Consider the following 7,137-nt stretch of genomic DNA (forward strand, 5'->3'; position numbering starts at 1 on the left):
TGTAATGTAAGATGTTGCCGTTTTCATGTGCTCAGGTTTTCCCACCGTCTTGGTTTTGAGCGAGTTAGAAAATAATTAGTATATGAATAAAAAAAAGTTGTTAATGAGATAATAGAATAAATTTTCACACATAAAGAAAGTGTGTTGACATTTATGTTCTGGACACCTCAAAAATAGTGTTAATAGAGTGACTAAAAAAATAAACATTTTAGTGTCACGCTTTTCACCTGTTTTCGAAGAGACAGGTCATTATTATGATGACATTTTATTAATATATGACTGTTTCGAGTATCGTAAATTAGCCGTATTTCAAAACATCTCTAATTAACTTAGAATTCGAAAAGGTATTGACTATGAACAACGTTTAATTCCCTTAAATAAAAACAGCAACAAAGCGAAATAGAAGAGGAAGAAAACTAAAGCGGTCTGGAATCGCTGGAAACAGTTCGCTTACATTCCAAAGAAGACAATAACTGTGTCGTCAGAATAATATGACAAACTGTGGAACGTTGAGAATTATGATGGGGTTTGATTAACGTGGCATTAGAGGAGAGACAGAAGGACTTAAAGGGAATTGTACTGTTAATTAGTTTCGCTCTTCGGCCAAATACGCAGCTGGAAGACTGGAATTGCCTTTGGCTTCCTCACTGGAAAGGAGAAGAAAACGTAAAAGGTAAATCTAAAGGACTCTCGTTGGCCAGTTAGGATTCATCCCCTTCGAAACATCGCGTATCGCCTTGTCTTTTAATACGGTAAGTTAATATTCATTTTGAAAGCAGGGCCTTTTGTATTCATATGCATTAACCCCCCCCCTCCCCCATGGAAGTGTTTTGTTTTTGTATAGGATGAATGTCAGTAATTTTTTATTTGGTCTTGCCTTTGTATTTCAGTTGACCCTTACACAGAAGCGTCAAGAATATATTATTATTATTATTATAATTATTATTATTATTATTAATAATAATAATAATAATAATAATAATAATAATAATAATAATAATAATAATAATAATAGCTAAGCTACAACTCTAGTTGGAAAAGCAAAATGCAATAAGCCCAGGTGTTCCAATATGTAGTACATTATGTTTTGTGTATAACGCTCTTCTCTTATCAAAACCAGTTTACGAGGACGTAGAAAGGATATGCGTGGAATAATGATGAGCGTTCAGCCTTGCACCGTAAATCAAATCAAAAGGTCCCTAGTTAATAGAATATAAAAAGATGTTTGTTTGAATGAATTTCTGAAATACATTACTTTCGTATGTGAACTGTTGTTATGAAGACCAACCAACCTCCCTCCCCCCCCCAAAAAAAAAATAAAAAAAATCTAGGGAATGAATGTTCATATACAAGATGCATTCAAAGATCTTGTTTTCGATATTCGGTAATGATTTCCCAGCCCAGTTACTAGGTTAGCCAACACACGAAACAGCATTCCGTGATATTGGAGAGTGTATTTTGGGCATAATTATTATGTTCCGCTCATGTAATATTGTCTTAGTAAGGAGCTGTCAAGAGCGGGGTGGACCCCCCTGGGTTATATGGGAGGTGGGTAGTTGGAGTACATTGTAAGGGGGGGGGGGGGGTTTAACTCGTATGGAGAACATTCACGTCATTTACTCGTTATGTATTTCTTGGGACTCCCTTCTCCCGTTCACACGTGTTCTTTTTTGGTTATATCTTTTCTATCATGTTTATTGGATTATATGAGTAGTAAACCATTTTCTTAAGGAGTTTTGTTACTTTTTCTTTATATCTGTCTACTATTTTTAATGTTGTGATTATATTGTTTACTGTAATAAAACTAGTATCTCTAAAATGAGATGGATTTTTTAAATTTTCGGGTTTTTTTTTTATTTTTTTTTTTGTATTTTTTTTTTTTGTATTATTACAACTGTCTATTCTTTTAATATGTAATTGAACAAGAGCGTAAGTTCAAACTTTTTATTGAGATGTCTCATTTATATCTAATCTTCAAAACTGCAGATCCACACTGGTGTCCAGGAAATCGTGGTTTATTAACTGTTATTCCAGAACATTTCCCCTAATGCAGGGAAACTATGCAGTTGCAGTAATTGTAGCAATTACGCTTTCTTTTTTCTTCTTCTTTTTTTTCTTACCGTAGTGTTATCGCTGATGTTATTACAGGTCTTCAGGTTGAGCTGCCGCATGATGCAGTTCAGGTGCGTGCTTGATTCTCCATTTGATTGATAGGGGACTCGCTGGAACGATGGACTGTTTTTTTTTTTTTTTTTTTTTTTTTTTTTTTTTTTTTTTTTTTTTTTTTTTTTTTTTTTTTGAGTAAGTCTTGCTATTGCGTATGTAGTTTGGTTTTTCATCTGGTTGTTGTTGTTGTTGTTGTTGTAGGTTGCCTGTCCCATCTTGCTTAGCACGGGCTCTTGTAATTCTGTAGCCCGTAGTTTAACGGTTTAAAGGTCACTCATGAATGGCAGAGGCAAGGGACAGTGACATTGCCCTATCAAGCAGGACAATGCCCTAGAGACTGAGACTGACCATATATACATTTGATCAGCGCCCTAGCCCCCTCTCCACCCAAGCTAGGAGGGCCAGGCAGTGGCTGCTGATGACTCAGCAGATAGACCTATAGGCTCCCCCAAACTCCCCATCCTTAGCTCACAAGGATGGTGAGGATGCAGCGACCAAAGGAAATCATGAATAGAGTGAGGGAGGGTTTCTTGGTGCCAATTGTACTCTTATGAATATTTTATTGAATTCGCATATTGATATTCACCTACCTTATATAATAAAAAGCAAGTCTCTCTCTCTCTCTCTCTCCCTCTCTCCCTCTCTCTCTCTCTCTCTCTCTCTCTCTCTCTCTCTCTCTCTCTCTCTCTCTCTCTCTCTCCCTTTTTTCGGTTACGGTCAGCTATCCCCATGCCTTGGGTTAGGGGAAGGGAGAGTAGTCATATCTTGGTGAGAGGGGTACGCGTATACGTATGCGTTCATATCTATGTAAATATATAGCCGTCATTTTTGACGGGTCGCGTGCACTAGTAACACTAGAATCTATTTGAATCTTCTTTATGAGACCTGGGATTCCGTCTTTGTAAATATATATCTTCACCCATTAAACTATTTTGAATTATACTCATCCATGAAACTGTGTACTGGGTCACCAGTTTTCAAGGTCGAATTACAAAAAATATCGTGAAGGTTAATGTTGGAGATGAATGTTAAAATCATGCTGTCAAATGAAACTCACCGGCAAGTGATAAACTTGTCAAAGTAAAAGAAAAAAAAGTAAATAAAAAAAGAAAAACAATGTCTCAACAAAGAAGTTAGCGTCTTCATTTTACTCAGCAGCATCTCTCTCTCTCTCTCTCTCTCTCTCTCTCTCTCTCTCTCTCTCTCTCTCTCTCTCTCTCTCTCTCTCTCTCTCTCTCTCTCTCTCTCACAGACACACATCTTAAGTTTACTGCGTTACAATATTCGGCATGCTGATTGTAACTGAATTTGCTATGAAGCACCGGAATTTTTTTTTTTTTCTTTATCACGCTCATAATTAAACCGAATCAGACATTTCCCTCTCTGTCCTTATCAGTTAGTTTTTGACCCTAGCTATCCTTGCTTACTTAATTACGAATTTTGGTGATGCCAGTTTACTTGGTGATTACTATTATTTCTAGATTGCCTTAAGTGCGTTCGCAGCTGTGGTTAAGAACATTGCCTTATTTCCTAACACCTGTCGGAACGTATAAATCATGTCACAACTGTGAAACATTTACTGAAATAATGACGATACACTAATGATATTTCTTAATCCGCCACAATTTTCCTCCTTATATCTTCAATGTATTTGATTTATAATCTAATCGAGACCAAACTCTTAAATTGATTTATTTTTATGTTGATAATGCGTCAAAGGTTATTTCTATTATTAATGAGTGTACCCCTATCATTTTTCTGGTTACCATGGTCACCAAGGTACATCCATAAGCAATTGTAAAAGTAGAATGTCGATAATAATTTACCGAATTATTTTAAGATTTATATTGACAGTTCATATTCTGTGATATCTTAATTATGTCACTTCTGGGCAAAAACAAATAAATATTACTGCATTGGTAGTATATGTTATCTCAATTGCTATAGTTGTTATCCTAGATAATGATACCATATTTTTATGGGACAAACCAAAAGGCTACGGACTTATCAAACAAGTTTCCGCAGATAGATTATCCCTAGAAGCTAAAGAGATATCTGGGTAAAGTAAGAGAAAAAAGTAAACATTAATATTTAGCAGTATTGAATTATAATTACCATTATTATTAAAAGCATTATTATTATTAAAACTATTAAAATTATTATTATTAAACTCATTAAAATTATTATTATTATTAAACTCTTTAAAGTCATTATTATTAAACTCTTTAAAATCATTATTATTAAACTCATTAGAATTATTAGAATTGAATAAGTTGACAGAAATATAGTATAAAAATCCTTGTCAGGAAAGAAAGTTTTCTTTATTGGATCATTAATACCATACCCAGGTATGTATAAAGACCTTCTTATAGAGGCTAAGACTCCTACCATAGTGTAAGAATATTGGTTATATGGTCACCGCTAAAAGCAAGCTATATACTAGATATATTTCCTGAGGCAAGCAATTAAATTCTGCTCGCATGGAGATCCTGTGTCATAAATAGCAGCAAAGGAAACTGAAATGTGACATTGGTTATTGTAAAAATAAAATTGTTAAACTTTATGTCTATTGTAAACATTTTGATACATAGCTAATGATATATATGGATAATCGGAGAGCATAATGGTTCGAATTCTTGTTCAAATATCGATGTGGTTAAGAATGTTATTGACGTTATTAATGATGCTTATCAAAAACTTAAAGGTCATTGTATTTGATTGTTAGAACTAGCCATTACAGAAATACCAATTAAAATTTCTATTATTGCTCATTAATGAGAGATATTTCGTTACATAAGTTATTTTTGTCAGTTAGCTGGTATAAAAAGAACATTGTTCCTCAACTTGCAGAATTTAGTATCTTAATTTTTATTTAAAAATTGACACATTTCATGGTTTAAAAATATCAATATATTTGTACAAAATAAATTATTTCCTTATTATTACCAGTAATATTAATTTTTTTTTTTAAATTGATACATACAATGCGTCACTCAAGGAATTTTTAAACTGACCTCATATTCTTACGGAAACCTTAAAATTCTTCCTTAATGCAATATACCTTTCGTTCAGTACAACTCGCACGGTACACTGTAGCCATCACTTAGGAGTCTTTGTAGTGTTCCATCTCCCCCCTCCCCCCCTCCTCCACCATTGTTGCCAAACCTCTTCTAACTTTTACCTCATAGTGTAACTCTGTGGTTTAACCTACTGTAGATGCACTTGGGCGCTGAATAGTCTCACAGTAACCAACGCCGAGCAATTTAGCCTAAATTCATAAATTCGATCCAAACCGTTGTGCATTGTCGTTTCAGGAATGGTAAAATAGAGAAAGAGAGTAATGGAATTTAGCATGACTGACCATGCAATATGGAAAAACCTTCCAAGAAGGTATGAAGTAACCTGCCTTCCCAGGTCAAAGAGCGTTGTTCAGTTGACTTTAGAATGTGCTTGGTAACGGGTTATGTATTCAAATTGAAAAAAAAAAAATTACGATCTACGTTACACTTGACTTTCAAGTTATTAAGAAAAATGCCGGCGAAGCACGATGTCATGATAATTAAAGTAGGGACGATCTCTCTCTCTCTCTCTCTCTCTCTCTCTCTCTCTCTCTCTCTCTCTCTCTCTCTCTCTCTCTCTCTCTCTCTATATATATATATATATATATATATATATATATATATATATATATATATGTATGTATATATATATATGTATATATGTATATATATATATATATATATATATATATATATATATATATATATATATATATATATATGTATATGTGTGTGTGTGTGTGTGTGTGTTCTATTGGTGTTCTCAGCACTTCTTGCTGTAAAAGATAAAAGAATCAAATTCACGTGGGTATATTTACTGAAAATGGTTAAGATCCGATAGCTTTGCAAAGGCAATGCATGATCATAATGAACTTTATTGTTTGTGATTCAACTTCCCAAACCATTTCAGAAAAAAAAAATCAAATACTTTGTAGCAGTTTACGAAACAAGATTGTCGCAGTAGCGCTACATGTCCTTGCTGCAGAAATAATGATCTGATGTTGGAGATTTTACATTATTTTAAGACGTTGTTTAGCATTCAAGTGAAATGATTAACAATAAGTGAGATTGACTCTAGTCATATGATGATTTGATGGAGTGAAGGGAAACTTTTTTTTTTAGGAAACTAAGTTATGGATATATATTATAGATGCTCAAAATAACATGTTGACTTGGGAATTAGTAAGCCAATTACAATGATAATTTTTTTATTTATTGTTTATTATTCATTCATTCTTCTTTATATCGTTAATTTATGAGGAGGTTCAACAACTCTGAATAACCGCTATGTAATTTACCTCTGTCTAAATTTAAAATATTTGACAATTTTCAAAAAGTTTGGATTAGATATCGAATAATAAAAGGAAATTTTTTAAAACTGATACGTACTCATGATTAATCCCATCTACTTACCTAGCAAGTGTTCGCTTAAGTAAACGCCTAGAATTAAACGGTGATGTAATTCATGAAAAAAGATATTCAATATATATTTATCCCTAAGAAATATTTACTGAATAAAAAAAACTAAGTTGTAGTATCATAGTACACCTGGCGTATTGCAATGGAGGTCATTCATAGGGTCCTTTTTATCATATGCTCGTTTTTCAACCAGTTTCATCTAGACGATGAATGGCCATCCGAGCCCCAGCACTTAGGAATATTGACCCAAATTAATAACTACAAATACGAAAAAAAAAAAAAAAAATTAAAACAGAGCTCCATTGTTAGGACATAGGCTTTTATAATCATTTTATATTATTATTATTATTATTATTATTATTATTATTATTATTATTATTATTCTTATTAGCATTATATTACTTGCTAATCTATAACCCTAGTTGAAAAAGCAGAATGCTATATGCCCGAGAGCTCCAACAGGGAAAATAGCCCAGTGATAAAAGGAAATAAG

General features: G+C 33.2%; 1 protein-coding gene across 1 annotated transcript in view; it reads left to right on the forward strand.

Annotated features, from left to right (window-relative positions):
- The first annotated feature begins 400 nt into the window (after positions 1 to 400).
- Positions 401 to 7,137, forward strand: part of LOC137631705 (uncharacterized) — a 550,730-nt gene continuing 543,993 nt past the window's right edge. The window contains exon 1 of the mRNA XM_068363583.1: positions 401 to 752. The gene's annotated coding sequence lies outside the window, so the exon portion shown is untranslated. The remainder of the gene's footprint in view (positions 753 to 7,137) is intronic.

This window comes from Palaemon carinicauda, chromosome 40, assembly GCF_036898095.1.
Source record: "Palaemon carinicauda isolate YSFRI2023 chromosome 40, ASM3689809v2, whole genome shotgun sequence".
NCBI classification, from domain to species: Eukaryota; Metazoa; Arthropoda; class Malacostraca; order Decapoda; family Palaemonidae; genus Palaemon; species Palaemon carinicauda.